This window comes from Thunnus albacares, chromosome 14 (genome assembly GCF_914725855.1).
Source record: "Thunnus albacares chromosome 14, fThuAlb1.1, whole genome shotgun sequence".
Lineage (NCBI taxonomy): Eukaryota > Metazoa > Chordata > Actinopteri > Scombriformes > Scombridae > Thunnus > Thunnus albacares.
Window position 1 is genome coordinate 17,154,356 of NC_058119.1, and position 15,648 is coordinate 17,170,003.

Genomic DNA, 15,648 nt, shown 5'->3' on the forward strand with positions numbered 1-15,648 from the left:
ACAAGGAGGGACAGTGACTTCTTACAGACAAAAACCTCAACATTCCTTTGACATAATCCACATGTTTTATTCATTGAGAGCTTACTGTGAGATTTGTGGTTTGGCCAAGTACTGTGTGTTGAGCCATTTAGCACTAATTCCCCCTGAAATATCTGATATTGTTTGTGCTTTAACAACAATACTATATCCTTTAAATCTGCTGGCTAATGGATCTGTCAGACAAGCAGAAATGGATTTTAATTAGATTAAGCATCTCTCCACAGTTGTTGGCCAAGCTGCTGATTGGACCAGACGGATTGAGTTATTATGATTAAGCTCAGTGTTTATGGACGAATGACTCTGACCTACCTGAAAATCGATAAAGGACACCTCAAGGACCATTTTCATGGGAAGTAGTCTGCATTGCATAATAAGGTTTCTCCAGCTTCTACCCAGTGATTAATTACGTTCAATACTGGTGTTGAGCTTAGTCATTTAGTTTGTGTAGAGAAGGATAAGCTGCTTTAATACCTGTCTCAGATTCAAATATGGCTTTTAATCTCAAATAAAAGTCCCACCTGAAAATTATACATCCAAAGCTTTTGGACATTATAGCATAACATTAAGCACATATTTGTTTGGACATTATTAGTCATTCTGTCACACCGTATATTCCGTCCATTGCTGAAGGGTTTCTCAGCTTCCCTCTTGTTCTAAATATGGCAAGAATCTCTTGGCCCCCAAGGGTTCACAGATGGCAAACACCCCATACAGTACATTGGTTCAGACAAAAGTTCATTATTCACCTTTAGTGCTGCTCTGCTTCCTGTGTTTTGACAATAAGTCCTTATCAGAGGCTGTGATTTATGGCAACTGAAAATCATGTTTGTAGTAGGTTGTTTATCATAAACTGCAAAATATATGCACACAATAGTTAGTCAAAGCCATGAGGTTGACTTCCACTCATCTTTGTTTATTGTAGCTACTTATGTGCGAGCAGAGTAATTTGACACAGTTATTACATAATCAGTTTTTGTAATAATTGACCTGCTTGTGGCCTGTTTAGGGTTGTTTGTGACCATGGAAAGCATTAGATTTTCTGTGGATGCTGCAGTTTCAAAATAGCACTTACTAACAAGTCCCAACCTTTTCCTTTCTGTATGACAATACAACAGACAGACTGCAATCCACACCTGATGGTTCCTTGGTTTACGCATCTTAAAATTGATTGTTTGTTTAATGTAGTTATTTCATGAACCTTTTATGATTTCTCCAAAGTTCAAAAGTTGCATGTGTTGTGTTCTGTGACTCCCTGCATTTGAGTTTTGCATTTGAGACAAATAAAGCATTGGAATTTCAGTTGGTAATTGTATTTTCAGAGGTTATTAGTGGAGGTTTTATGTGATTCAAATTTGGTGTGCAGCATGCTGTGCAGGGAATTGATTGGTTTATTTGAATTTGTGCGGTTTATCTTAAATTGAGAGACATTTTGCAACTAATTTAACAGTTAATTTACTTATCGAACTAGTGAAATTGATTTAATTTATTGTTGTTTTCCTGCAAATAAATATTCAGAAGATGACTTAGCCATAGCCTGTGACTTGTGTTTCTACTTGGTCCACAATGCATTAAGGGAATAGAAGGGCCCTGCATTAAAAAGAAAAGTAAGTAAACCCTGTAAACTTAATCTGTGAATCCATACATTACCCACACATACCCTGATGTTCCTGACATCCTGAAGATACTTTGGGATAAAAAGGTTGTTTATATGTGCATGGCAACAACGCCAAGCCTCCTAACAGTATTGATTGCATACATATTTATGACAAGATAGGTGTGATTATTCTGATGAAATGTGGAGAAACCATTTGACCTGAGCCCCTCTCTACACTTGAATTATATGGGTGCACATGACACAAATAGCAACAGGGTCAGTGCTTATGGCCTCATAATACTTAAATGACCCTCAAATAATTCCACAAAATCATAAAAATCATTTTAACATAAATCAAGACTTTTTTTCATATAAATTAGTTATTCTTGAATTATCGGTGTTTTTCCTCCTGTCTTATTTACACAAAATTGATTAAAATTGGATTTCATTTTGGGTTCAGGTCTAATCTTCTCTTTCCCAGTAAGAAATGACAGAGTTGAGGAGAGAAACTGTCAAAAATGCTGATGCATTTGCATACAGCAGGTTGGAAGTTTGCAATGTGCAGATCAGAGTTTACACGGGATCAGTGTGGAATAAGACCAGGAAAGACTTTTCATGTAGGCACTTTATACTAAACAATCCCATGTGCAGATTCAGCACTCAACTCTGATTCACTTAACACTGAGGATGTTTTCACTCTGCTTAGCCAGATTTGCAGTAATGACAGAAACAAATCACAACTCTTCTTTCCAATCCCGCCTGGTAGATGGATATTATGCAGATTTGAAAACTTGAAATGCTGCACACTAAAAACATACAGTAGTTCCTTCTTAGTCAAACATGAACTCGGCCGTTATGTCATAATGTTCTTAGGGGGGTATAAATTGTAATATGTTATATGTTATATGTTACGTTATAAAGCTCAGAGGACATAAACCCAAACAGACTTAAGAATTTGTATAAAGCATATAAAAATCCATTGTAATTAACTTTTTTGAAAGCTGAGACCTGAAACAAAAGTAATTCATCAACTTCTTAAACATTTCATGATTTCAGGTTTATAAGCAACTCTCATAAATGTAGGAAAAGTCATGAAGTATCAAGGTGATAAAAGTATGGGTTTTTTTAGCTCTTAAAGAGGGTCCAGGTTGTCTAGAACATTAAGATTAAATGCATGATTCAGAGGTTAATATTATTGTTTACTGCATATTTAAAACAGGATTCGTCAACAGGTGATCTGTCCAAAAAGGCAAAAAAGGACAGGTAATAGTCATAACAGCCAGTAATGCACAAGAGATGATCTGGTTTGGGGGAAAAGTGGGGACAACTGTGGAGTAGGGAGGGACAGCAGGCTCTAGAGTGACAGGGTGAATGGGTGACAGGTGAACTGACAACAGGAAAAATGATACAAGCAATATTAAGAGCTGTCTGTTGCCATGACACACAGTCTGAGATGATTTGTGGTATTTTTCATTTGGTCAATAAATTCACAACATCATCAGCTGTATAATGAGGGCGCTCAGTGGGGCTCCAGAAAGATTTGGATTAGTCCCATTTCACTGATAATTTAATTCATTTCATGCTCGGAATAGAATCTCAACATTAGAATTAAATCAGATGTCAAATTCTGCAGCAAATGATATAAGTCAACAAAAGTATTCTCTGAGAGTGTGTCTATAAATCAAAATCTTGTCAAATTATGGCACTTCATCTAAATCTGTTTACAGAGAGGGAGGACACACAGTCATTTGAGATTACGTGTGTGGATAAAACACCCCAACACAACTTTGGGTGGCGCCAGAGCGCAAGAAAAGAGGAAGTAGAGGGGGGGAAACCAACTCAACCCATGGGTTAATCTACCCGTAGAATCGCTTTATGGCTTCGGCCGTTTCCACATCCCCGCTAGGTGATGTGTGAATCTTTTTAGCGGGTGGTTAGACTTGCCACCTGTCAGGAATGGTAAACGGGCTTCTTTGCTGAAGACCGTGCTGACCTCTCCTACTTTCCCGCTGGAAAACGTATATTTGTTTCAGGGTCGCCTGCAGGACTGAAATAAACACGGACAACTTTACCGGCTGCGCAGGAGAAAGTGAGCCACACGCATAAACTGGCAGTGGTGAGATTATGACCGGGAGTCTCTGAGCGCCCGGGAGGCTCCGACCCCTCTCGCTTTGAAGATTATAGGGTTGACGACGTCTGAAGGACACTAAGAACAGGATTAGGTATTGTGCAGTCTAACCTACTTCTCATCACTCCTACATCTTGTCCTCTGAATATTTGCGCAATGACCTTTGGTGCACTTGGAATACAGCGGGTGCGCCCGTAAGGTAAGAAAATAATTGTTGTCGCTGCTGAGTTTTCTTAAGGATGGTGGGACTCATTACATTATGTGAAGTTGTTTTAAAATGAATGTACCCACTCTGAACACATCGCAGTTGGCATTTAAAAAATAACATCCTTTATTTGAGCCTGTTACGCGCAGGTGTCATCTTAATTCTTTTGAATAATATCGACACACGACACATATTTGATAGGCATAGTGCTGGTGGAGGGTTATCTTTTAACTATCATGTCGCACGTTGTACGGCTTCATCCAGGCACCATGCGTCAGCCTACTCAAGCGTTATGAAGATCCAGCGCTCCATACGCATGAAGGCTAAATGCAATTTGCAGAATGTGCACCAAGTCAGAGACGGACGATCAATACTTAAGGGATTGGTGTTGTAGTCGTTTTGGTAACACGATTAAATCAAGTGTAAAATGCCTCGACCTACTCTGATCAGGGTAACAAAAATGATTATCTTCCCTCGGAGTGCCACTATTTAAGAATCACATGTGATTTGGATCGTCTATGACAGTGCCATCATTTTTAGCTCTAACCCCACGCCAGAAGCTAAAGGAGACATTTTTAATATCATAAAATATATGACATGGAGTTGCATCTGATAGGACAGACTGTTATTGTTGGGATCAACAAAATTAATAAAACCTTGTAGAACATACTGTAAAGACCCTTCATACAGAAGATTGTCTCTGAGTCAGCTTTAAAGAATTCACAATTAAACCCCCTCCCCCGCCCCCCCAAAAAAGCAGTAAATCCTTGGAAAATACATAAAAAAGCTTTGAGTTGATGGAGTAAGAGTGCACATGCATTCACTCCTGACCTAACAACTGAGTGCACTAGAAAGTTCACTTTATTGCACACCATAGTCATCCCCTGTCTCATATGCCTTTGTTTGCAGACTATCTACACAATATGAAACTACTGAATGCCAAGTTTATAAGCACAAAAGCCATTGTAATTTGTTTAGTGTAGAATTGAGTGGCATGAATAAAGGAATATTCTCTGTAACAATCTGGTTTTGCATTCTGAGGGACACTGCTTAGTTCACTGCAGTTTGCAGAGGACTATAGCACACGCAGTGCTCAGAACCATTTGTATTTGAGTATTTGTGTGATGGCAGGTTGTAGGAGATTGACAGGTATTCATCTATTAGTGAGACTGAATACTGAATATTGATACAGTATCCCAGCATAATGCTGCTTAACCATGGCTTCTCATATGTTCCTGTTCTCGAATGATGTGCATAAATTCTCTTCTCTTCTCTCTGATGTTCTTTTACTATATGAGAACTACACTTACCAGCAGCTACAGGTTCAGGTAGTGCCCTAAAAATGTGCAGAGAATACTTAAAAAGCACTGCTGCATGATGTCTTCATCAGTCTAGGGTTGGGCCAGTTCTTCCCAGAGGCTCACATTTGGGAAATGAGAGATGAAGAGTAGCGTGGCTTAGGCCAGCCAGACTCCATTGATATTCTGCCCGTGTCCTGCTCCATAGGCAGCCCATTGTCATGGCTCACTCAGTGGGATAGCATCTGATGATTGAGGGGTATGGAAGAGGGTTGAAAGCCAGCTTGGAAAGAAACTAAAGGTTCATTTATTGATGGTTAAAGATTTATCCTAAACAGTAAAGGCTGATAGTTTGCATGTGTGCAAATACTGTGTGAGAGTTGCATGGAGATGGAAAAATATGCAAAGGTATAACATATGATATTTTAATGATGGTTTGGTTTGTATTTCATGAGATACACTTTACAAAGAGCCCAAACATTTGTTCAGTTTGTTTTTGTTTGATAATCAGATCAGATCATCAGTCTTACTTGATCAAATCCAGATGTACTGAAAGTAGAATTGCAATTGCAGACATATTTAACAAAAGAACACCTGAGTTGTTCGGGGCCCCATGTGGCTCCTACATTTTGTCTAATTGTACCTTGGATGGCAGATAAAGCGACACAGGTGCATCCCAAGTTTCAAAGGGTGTAGCTTCTGTAATGTCAGGTGCAACAGTGCCACACTGTGTGGCCACTGAGCCTCTAGAAGATTCATGGCCAGCCAAGCAGAAAGATTTATTTGTCGTGAGTGCATGAAATTGCAATGCTCTGCAGTATTCTGTCTAGGGCCTGTGAGAGAGACAGATTCTCCATTGCTTTGGGAAATAAACAAGTAACAGAGAGGAGTCATGCACAAAAAAGTAGCAAGCACTAATGGCTGCCTGTGCTCTGTGTCAGGTAGAACTGATCTTTTTTAGAAAAAGAAAAGGAAAGAGCAGAAAAGAGCAACCACCGGGGAGTAACAACGAAATTCATCTGCGGAGTCGAAAAATACGGGTAACTTTTGAAGAGTGCAATGGAAGTTGACACACTGAAGTGCAAAAGTTGACATGTGGCTGCAGTAGGAGGATTGCACTCTAAGCTCGGCATTGATTATTTTTTCCCACGTTTTAGGTATGTACCTTACAAAGTGCCTCCTGCTGTAAAAGCCACTTTTAATTTACATCTTACAATTTAAAATTTAATTAAAACCTGAGTTAAATGCTTGTTGCTTATTTGCACACCAGCAGTAACAGAGCAACACCGTCATTCATTTGGAGTCATGTTTCTGCCCACCTGATGTCCAATATTCACTCTTGTTCTGTTTTTGATCTCTGCCAACTCCTGAAGGAAATATCTGGCTCTTTAGCTGCTAAATGCTCCACTATGTTCGCCAGTTAGTTGCTAACTGTCTGTTTGCTATTTGGTGCTGAGCAGGTAATGTACAGTAGGTTTTTAGAGCTTTTTCTCTGAAAACAGCTGCCTGCTGTGGCCAAAAAACGACTCTATGAGAGCAGTGAGAGTGAACCAAAACAGTAAAGTTGCAGCCGAGCCAAGCTCTGTAAAGCCGAGGGGAGTTGCAGAAATGGGTGATAATTCTCTGCAGGTTTATCACTGCAGTCGCCTCCAACATTATACACAGCCATTTGATACATTGTTAAAAATATTGATTATGGCTGCTTTAAAGACTTATGTAGAGTAAATCAGATTGTGCTTTTACATATCAAATCATGTATTACTTTTATTGGAAAGATTACATTTGGATGGACAAATTTATTCATTATTGAAGACTATTAAGTCTTATTGTGATATATTCGTATACATGTTTGGCTATGTTTCGAGACTCAGTGGCCATGAATTCTGGAGTTTTGTCTGCACCATTGTAACAATATAGACTAGTTAACTGATTATAGTCATTCTATGATAAAAAAAATATATCAAAATGACAAAAATGTCAAAACAGACAGCAAGATTCCGATTTTCGAAGACATTTTATTTTTCATTTTGGATGGATACATGGCAGCAGTGACCTACAGATCAAGAATCAAACATTTAATCAGTTTATTCTCGAGGTGTTGTAAATTTATAGAGGCTTGTATAAGGTGCTGCATTAGGTCATAGTAAAGCTTGGCTAACTGTAGTGGCCAGCAGCTGTAGTAGAAATCTGTGTCCAGGTCTCCACTGAAGCATGAAGGGAGAAGATGATTGCATATAAGTTATCTCAGTGTGGCAACACCAGTAGTCTCAACATTAATGGAAAGAGAACTTGATATGAATATGAAAAGCTGTGCACATGCACACATTAGATTTATTCTCCTCTCGCCTTCTCTTGTGCATTCACTCTCCTTTATCTCGTTTTTCTTGTCACTCTCAAACATAATGTCTAGTTATGTCCTCTCTTGTTCTTCTCCCTTTCTCACACATAAGAAGTGTTTGTACTTGGTAATAGATTAATGAAGTAATACTATTACATCTGGGATCCCATTCTTTGAGATTTGGTTACAGACAGACCTTAAGTAGTCGGTAACAGAATGCTGCAGGGCACTTTGTTCCTCACCTCCTGTGGTTCACCCTCTTCTGAATGTGGGCAGCAGTGTCTAGTAGAAGTACAGAGGATTAAAATGTTAGACAAGTATGGTTGGGAATGTTGGACTTTTTACTGGAATCAGAGATCTTTCTGAAGAGACATGAGTGTTGAAATGGATTTAGTATGAAGAGCTGTGTTGATTTGTTCCCAGGTGTGCAAGCGTGTAAGCTATGCAGGGGCAGATTTCACTATTAGGCAAGGTAGGCAACTGCCTGCCCCCAAAAAATCTGTTTTCTGTTGCTCCACCTGAAACAACTAGCGAGTCGTCAAGTTTTTCCTTCCATAGAAGATGGTCAGATCCTTAAAGTAGCAATCCTGCTACATGTATATGGAAACACTCCATTACAAGTCATGCATTCAGAGTTTTACTTGTGTTATATTATGTTACATGTTACTTGTATTATGATTACAGACATATTTACATGTAAGAGTAATTTTAATGTGAATTTTAACATAACTATCATATGTACATTACTGTGGGTTAGTTTAATCTATGATGATGCATCATATTTTATCAGTTTTGTATAAAATCTTAATTTGCAAATGTGGTGGCCCAATAATATAAATTAACATACAAAGTAACATAAAATGAAAATAGTCAGTAAGGTACAAGTACTTCTCTTGAGAAAATGATTTTAGTTACTTTCCACTGTCTGATTCAGTAAGCAGTTCATGTCAGGTAAGCAGAGGAAAACCAAGGTAAATGATTGTGTCCATGGCAATCACCAACCTCTATAATATGAGTGGTGAAAGTATTATGCTTTATTACAGTTACTTGTACTTTACATGAATATTAATAACATGAATATTATCATGTTATGCAACTGTATACTAGGAGGGATTCAGTCCCTTTTATTTCAGAGGAAAATATTGTTCTACTACATTTATCTGACAGCTTGTTCCTACTTTGCAAATTCAGATTTTACACATAATATATGATCAATAAATCTTTTTGCTGTGTGGTATGAATAGTTTTAAAGTAAAGATTTTGAGTACTTTATCTACCACTGCTAATACCAACATTCTCAGTTAGAGAAAGGGTGAAAATAAGGTGACAACCCATGCATGAGGCCCCCAAATCACTGAATCTGCCCCTGACTGAAGCTATGTGTAACATTTCTCCCATGTGAAACTCTCATCAGAAGTGTGTTTGTAGAAATAAAAGAGTCTGCATAACAGTGTTTTCTTTATTTGATTTTTTACTTTAATAGTGGTGGCAAACTACAATGCCAGCATGCCCATTACACCAGCTGCAAAAGCTAAAATTGAGCAGTTGTCATGCTGTTGATATTTGGGCCTTTGCCCTTTGAATCAATAATTAGTTAGAGGCTGAAGGCTGTTTGTTGTTTACTTGCCTTTCAAATGAAGTCTTTCTAATGAGCAGGATCCAACCGATACATTAGTAAGTTAATGTTAAGCGTCATCTCCCTGTAGTAGCTGCACTTGGAAGGAATTTATCATTTTTAATTTTTGCCCAAGGAACCACCGACAGCTCCAGTTTGGGGGGAAAAACTGATATGCAGATTATTTGCATCTATAATTTGTGAGGAAAGTTGCAAGTGTCCGTATGTTTACTGATTGAAATTCTATTAGCATAAATTAATATTTGCCCCAGCTCCAAATAAATACTGCTGTACAAAAAGCAAATAGAGAGGAATTATATGAATTACCATACTATGATAACAGCTTGACTAAACACTGACTGCACCATTTGTAGGTGTGAACAGATAACATTGTGGCCATGTTCTAATTTCACACTTCAGTAAGAGTATTTATCTGTGGCTGCGGTGCCAGGCAATGATATATGTACTTTAACTTTACTATGTGAAATGACTGAATGGACCGTCTGTGACCTTGTTTCTTATGTGCAGTTTAATTATTGAAATATTTGGATATTGTGAATGATATTACACAAACAACTTATTAATGATGACTTAAATATAGAGCACATTTTTGCCATAAAGGTTGAAGTCCTTATTTAATTACAGTACATCACATATATTTTTTTGTTATTGATTATTTTTTATCACTTAATTAATGAGTCTATAAATTGTCAAAAATAATGACAAAAACCCATCAGAAGTTATCAGAACCCAAAGAGATGTCTTAAATTGATGATTTGTTTTAAATCTCAACTGTGTATTGAGTTTCAAAACATCTGCAGTTAGCTGTGAGAAAAGGTATTTGGAAGCACTGTTTGGTGCTATAAAAATGAGAGTGTGTCTTAAATACTTCATGGATTTTGCTGTAACAGAAAAATTTAAAGTTTTTAAAAAAAAAAATCTTGCTAGAATGATCCAAAACTGCATTACATCATGTTTGTTATGTAACTGTAAAAGGCACAGCTTTTACCTTATAACATTGATATGTTTAATGTGTTAGCAAACAGTTACTTATTTACACATTCAACAGACACAGCTCAACATTAGCATTCATTTTAAATTGTGTTTCTTGCCAACTGGCAAAGAAAGTACATTTGCTTTCCTTTTAGCTGTGTTTTGGTCTTTCCCAGCTACTGAGGGAAATATCTGGCTCCTTAGCTGCTAAATGTTCCACTGTGTTCACCAACTAGTTGTTAACTTTGTCTGCTGCTAGGTGCTTAGCTTTTTTGCTGAAAACACCTGTCTGCTGCAGCTGAATACAAATTCGATGGGAGAGGTGAAAGTAAATCAAAACGGTAAAGACCTGGGTGTAAAACTAAAACAAAGAGTAACAGTAAAAAATTCTCTGTAGAGCTGAGGGAAACTGCAGAGTCAGGTGATCTGTGGGTTTGTCACTACAGCCGATCCCTTTCACATTACATGTGGTCATTTGACCCATTGTTAACAGAAAACTATTCATTAGAGCAACTTTAAGTTAAAGCCACTTTGGCATTCCCCCCCAGTTGCAATATGACAAAAAAAGACACTGGCAGACGGCACTGCACACTGCTAGACCTGGTTTAGTTGTCTTCTGTGCTGCAATGTTTGACTGGTCATTCAGTTTGAAACTTTGGATACTTGTAAACTCAAGGATGTTCTCAATAGATTCACAGTCTGGCAAGCCCAGCACGAGCAACAACATGCACTGCTGTTGGAGCTCTGCACTTAAACAGCCTTGCCAGAAGCACCATCAGTATAATGATGCTTGAGTTGAAATCTTACATTCAGAATTTCCAAACAATTCCTAACATCTAGGTTACACTGTTGGCAATATCACAGAAATTAAAAACATCAAGACCCAAGGCAACCTGCTAAGGCCCGTGAAGGATTTTATTCTCGGAGGGATGAATATTGAAGCGCATGAGATCCACGCCCCCACCTCCCCATTAAAACATCTCCAAATTCTCAAGCTGTCTCATTCTCTCTCTCTCATGAACACACACTCAATCACAGTGATACACACATACACAGCTCTCTGTGAATATTTCAAGCTTAAAAATAGTACGATGCACACAATGCTATGGAGCTCTTAGGCAATCATAGGTTGTGGGAGCAGGATATATGATGCTAGGGTGACATTTCACTCATTATGCTTTAAGTCATAGACAACCTAAAGCGGTTGGATATTTTTCTCTCCATACCACATGTAAAGTTTGCTTAAAATAATCACACACTTGTAACCATAAAGCTCTAGCTGTCAACAGTAACTGAGGAGTCAGCCCTGTAACCCTGAATGTCTGTCCGTTACTGACTGACTCACTGGCTGACTAAGTGATGATCTTGCACCATTGGTGCCTCCAGCTGATTGTTGAAGTTTCCCCTTTGGCCGTTGCTCTTTCAACATGAATTGGCACCTCTTGTGGCTACAGCTCATTCCAAATTAAACAAAATTTAATATTTTGCTGCTCTTGGATATAATGCTGAAGACAAAAGACTTCTGAATTCATTGACTGCACCATTTTGTCTATCTCTCCAAGGTAAGTGAAATGCTTCATTAAGCTAGTATGTTACACATTTACCAGAAATTGAAATTAACGTTACACAACGACTGTGTTTTAGCTTGTATGAACAATGTGGTCGCATTTTGCTCCCAAAGTCCCAGTAATTTCGGTATAACACAATTTTAGAAGTTTATCAGTCAGTAGCATGACTTATAATTGCTCAGTATTTACATCTCTCTTACAACAGCTACAGCTGCATATGTTGATCTTCAATAGGCGGATACAGTCTAATAGAAACAGAGCACTGTAGTTTAATAAGTGCTGCAGTATCTAAGCCAATGGTTAGTAGCTGCCATGTGTTTAATGTCCCTTTTTGTTTTTTACAGCCATGGCAGGGTATGGGTTGTGCCAAAAGGTCTTGCAGTGGCCTTTGTCTGAGCTCAGTGGTTATGTGCAAAAGACTGTTGACCCAGACAAAATGTGATCCAACAAAAAAGAGGTTAGACTATACTGTGCTCTGACACTTTTGTAAAGATGCTCTGATTATGTATTTGTTCAGTGTGTTAGTTTGAAAAACACAAAAGTGTTTTGATTTTCTTTCAGGCATTGATGAACAACATCTTCTATTCCAGTTTGTCCTTGTCACTGGTGACTCGCATTTGAGATCCTTTGTGGATGGCTATGTTGCCATGCCAGAGGGCCGGTTCAGCTTGGGTTTCATGTCTACACCTGGAGGAGATGATGATGCTTTGTGAAGGGAAATATACCACGTTGATGACCCTCCTCTCACTCCTGATGTAGTTTGCCTACTTGCTCCAAGCAACAACTTGACGTCCAGCTGCACCATTGAGATGGCCGCAAAAGATTTTAAATCTCTTCTACAAGCTGCTTTGTATCGCTGGCCCCAGGTAGGCTTTCTAATCCAATGTGTGATAAATGTTTACACCCCTACATTCTAAGAGTACACAAACTTCTGTTTAATGTGATGTAACACTGTTTTTTTCTTTATACCTTTTTTTGTTGGATTTTCCTATTCGTTATGGAGACATTCCTCCTCAATGTCTGCTGCTTTTCATCAGAAGCTTTCTTCCATTATGTGATAGGTATGCAAAATATGTTGCAATTCAGAGCAAACCAAATTTTGTCATGTTGTCTATGTTCATCTGTACTGTAATTAATATTTCTTACATATACTTACACAACGTTTGTTTTTAATACAGGCAGCTGTGGTGTCAGGATGGTGTTCACCTCAGTGATCACTACAAGATGGACATACTGGCAAATTTGATATGGCAGGCGTCATACTCTGTATTACACGTGCCTGTCAATCCTGCTGCACTCAGAGTGTGTCCTGCGCACCGACGTTGCCAAACAAAACACCGTAAACCAAATCAGTATCCTGGGTTATATTGTCTTTTACTAAATTTCAACATGTAAATGGCAATTCACTGCAAGTATTACTAAAAGCCTGTTGTGCATTAATATAATTTATCTGTGGTAATTACATTTGTGTACAATGAATGTTTTCCCCTTGAAACAATAAACGTGTTTACCTTTTCCTTTATATATTTGTTGTCAGAAGTATATTTAGCCTATGCCACTAACTGGGATATAACAACCAGAGGTTGAGAACATCGTTGTCTCTGGAGATATGAAGGATACACAAAGGCACTGTCAAACTTTTTAAAAATGTATTAATGTTCCATTGGAAAGAAATTAAACAACTTACAGAAGTTCCTGTCCAAACCAGTTTTGTTTAAATAAAAAATTACACTAATTTCAAACATATAGGTAGACTTCATCATATATAATACTACTTATACATATATTATAATACCAAAATTACTCCCAAGCCTCTTTGGTTGCATTTCTTTTCTTTGTAAGCATCTTTTCCTTTTACATTCTTTTGTTTACAAGCTGCTTGTAAACATACAAGTCCTTGTAGTCCTGAGAAAGTCCTTGTAAATATACAATACGTTACAATCAAATAAACACATCTACCATTTTCTAGAGAATTGTATATTTGATCCTAAATTCAATGTATCCTTTAAGTTTTTAACATCTGCATGGCAATATTAAATGTCTATGTTAGTTTGAGCAGTTTACTGGTAAATGTTTGGACAGGTTGTTGCATGGAACTTAACATTTGTATGCAGTGCCTCCATGACGAACACCATAAGTGTTGCACTTGCTCAGTAAGTCAACATTGATGCAGGCTCGCTGTTGGAGGGTTTTATAACCCACTTCCACTCCCTGCTAGTTGGTTTTGGGATGGCACTTAATATGGCGGACCCTCCATATGAATGTGCAAACGGACTTTGGAAAAGGCACAAGTAATTGGTAGGCACATCCCGATTGGCTAGCTACATACCTGCGAATTTCAATGGGCAATTGCGTACGTGTGATTGGAAGATATCAAAAAATATGTATGTAAAAAAAAAAAAAAAATGGACATAGTCACCATGACATCACCCATTGGTTTGCGAACTGCCATTTTGAAGCCTCGAGTGTAGCAATTTGACTATCGCCATCTTGGATTTGGCTGTCGCCATGTATGATTTTTGGAGTCAGAAGTGGCAATATTTGAACAAGAGGGTGGAGCTGACCATACAGTCTGTGATCATAGCACTAGCTGCTAGCTTGGTTAGCAAGGAGCATTTACAATCCATGATTAACAGTGATAATGCTAATGCTAATTTTTGCTAGCGAAAAACAGGCCTAAAATTGTTAAAACAAAATGTGCTCATCAGAAAACTGATCATAGGACTCATTGGTGGGTCTTTTATTACAACCAAACGCTGAACAATACTTTTTTAGGCGACCACAATGTTACAATTAACTTCAGTGAACTGAAAACACACTGAAATAGCAGCTGCTACGCCCATACACAATGATTATGTTGCGTAAGCAACTTTGTCGCCGTGGTGGCGACCTGTCAATCACAACGTAACCACACACTAAAGCATATGCTGCTTTATTGTCTATTTTACTCTAAATGGGGCCATAATTTACAAAATGAACATCTTGCTGTATGGAAGAAAACTTGAAACTAGCAATTGAGACCATAAACTCATCAGGAAACAGTTTTGTTGAGGTAATAAATCAAGAGAGAACTAGGGAAATTTTATCATAGACTTCCATACAATTGGACTTCTTTTTGCAGCCAGTGGAGTCGCCCCCTGATGGCTATTAGATAGAATGCAGGTTTTTGGCACTTCCGCATTGGCTTCATATCTCAGCCCCGGAGGTTGCCGCTTGGTTACAATATCATAACCTCCAATCTTGTCCTTGTTTACCGAAATTGTTTTAAATGTGTCTCGCTGGTACATTTTTGCTTTTTTCTTCATTATATCATGTATTCTTTCAATACACATGCGCCAATAAAAAATAGCTGATACCTTTCACCGTGTTTAACTGTATAATATGCTATTATATTATACAATACTGTAAACTGTTTATGCTGTACTTTCTATGTCAAACGTGCATTGTTCTATGCTCTCTCTCTTCCCGCTCTCTCTCTCTTTCTCTCTGAACCCAACCAGTTGAGGCAAATGGCTGTCTACTCAGAGTCATGAGGTTTCTTCCTGTTAAAGGGGAGTTTTTCCTTGCCGCTGGCGCCGAGTGCTTCCTCATGGGAGAATGTTGGGTCTCTTTAAATTAAAGAGTATGGTCTAGACCTGCTCTATATGAAAAATGCCTTGACATTGACATAACTTCTGCTGTGATTTGGCACTATACAAATAAAATCAACTTGATTATACTGAATAATTAATAAACTCTACCATCAACTATTACTGTGTGTCATTTGCTTCATTATACATTCTCTTTAAAATCAAATATATGGTTATGCACTGTAACAGTCCAGCACAGAGGAGAGTAGGAGAGAAAACAGCTCTCCATGCACTGAGTGGC

General features: G+C 38.2%; 1 protein-coding gene across 2 annotated transcripts in view; it reads left to right on the plus strand.

The window, feature by feature from the left end:
- The first annotated feature begins 3,477 nt into the window (after nucleotides 1-3,477).
- The window catches only part of LOC122997543 (protocadherin-15-like), a 235,022-nt gene continuing 222,851 nt past the window's right edge, over nucleotides 3,478-15,648 (plus strand). For both annotated transcript variants that reach the window (XM_044373751.1, XM_044373752.1), the window contains exon 1: nucleotides 3,478-3,960. The gene's annotated coding sequence lies outside the window, so the exon portion shown is untranslated. The remainder of the gene's footprint in view (nucleotides 3,961-15,648) is intronic.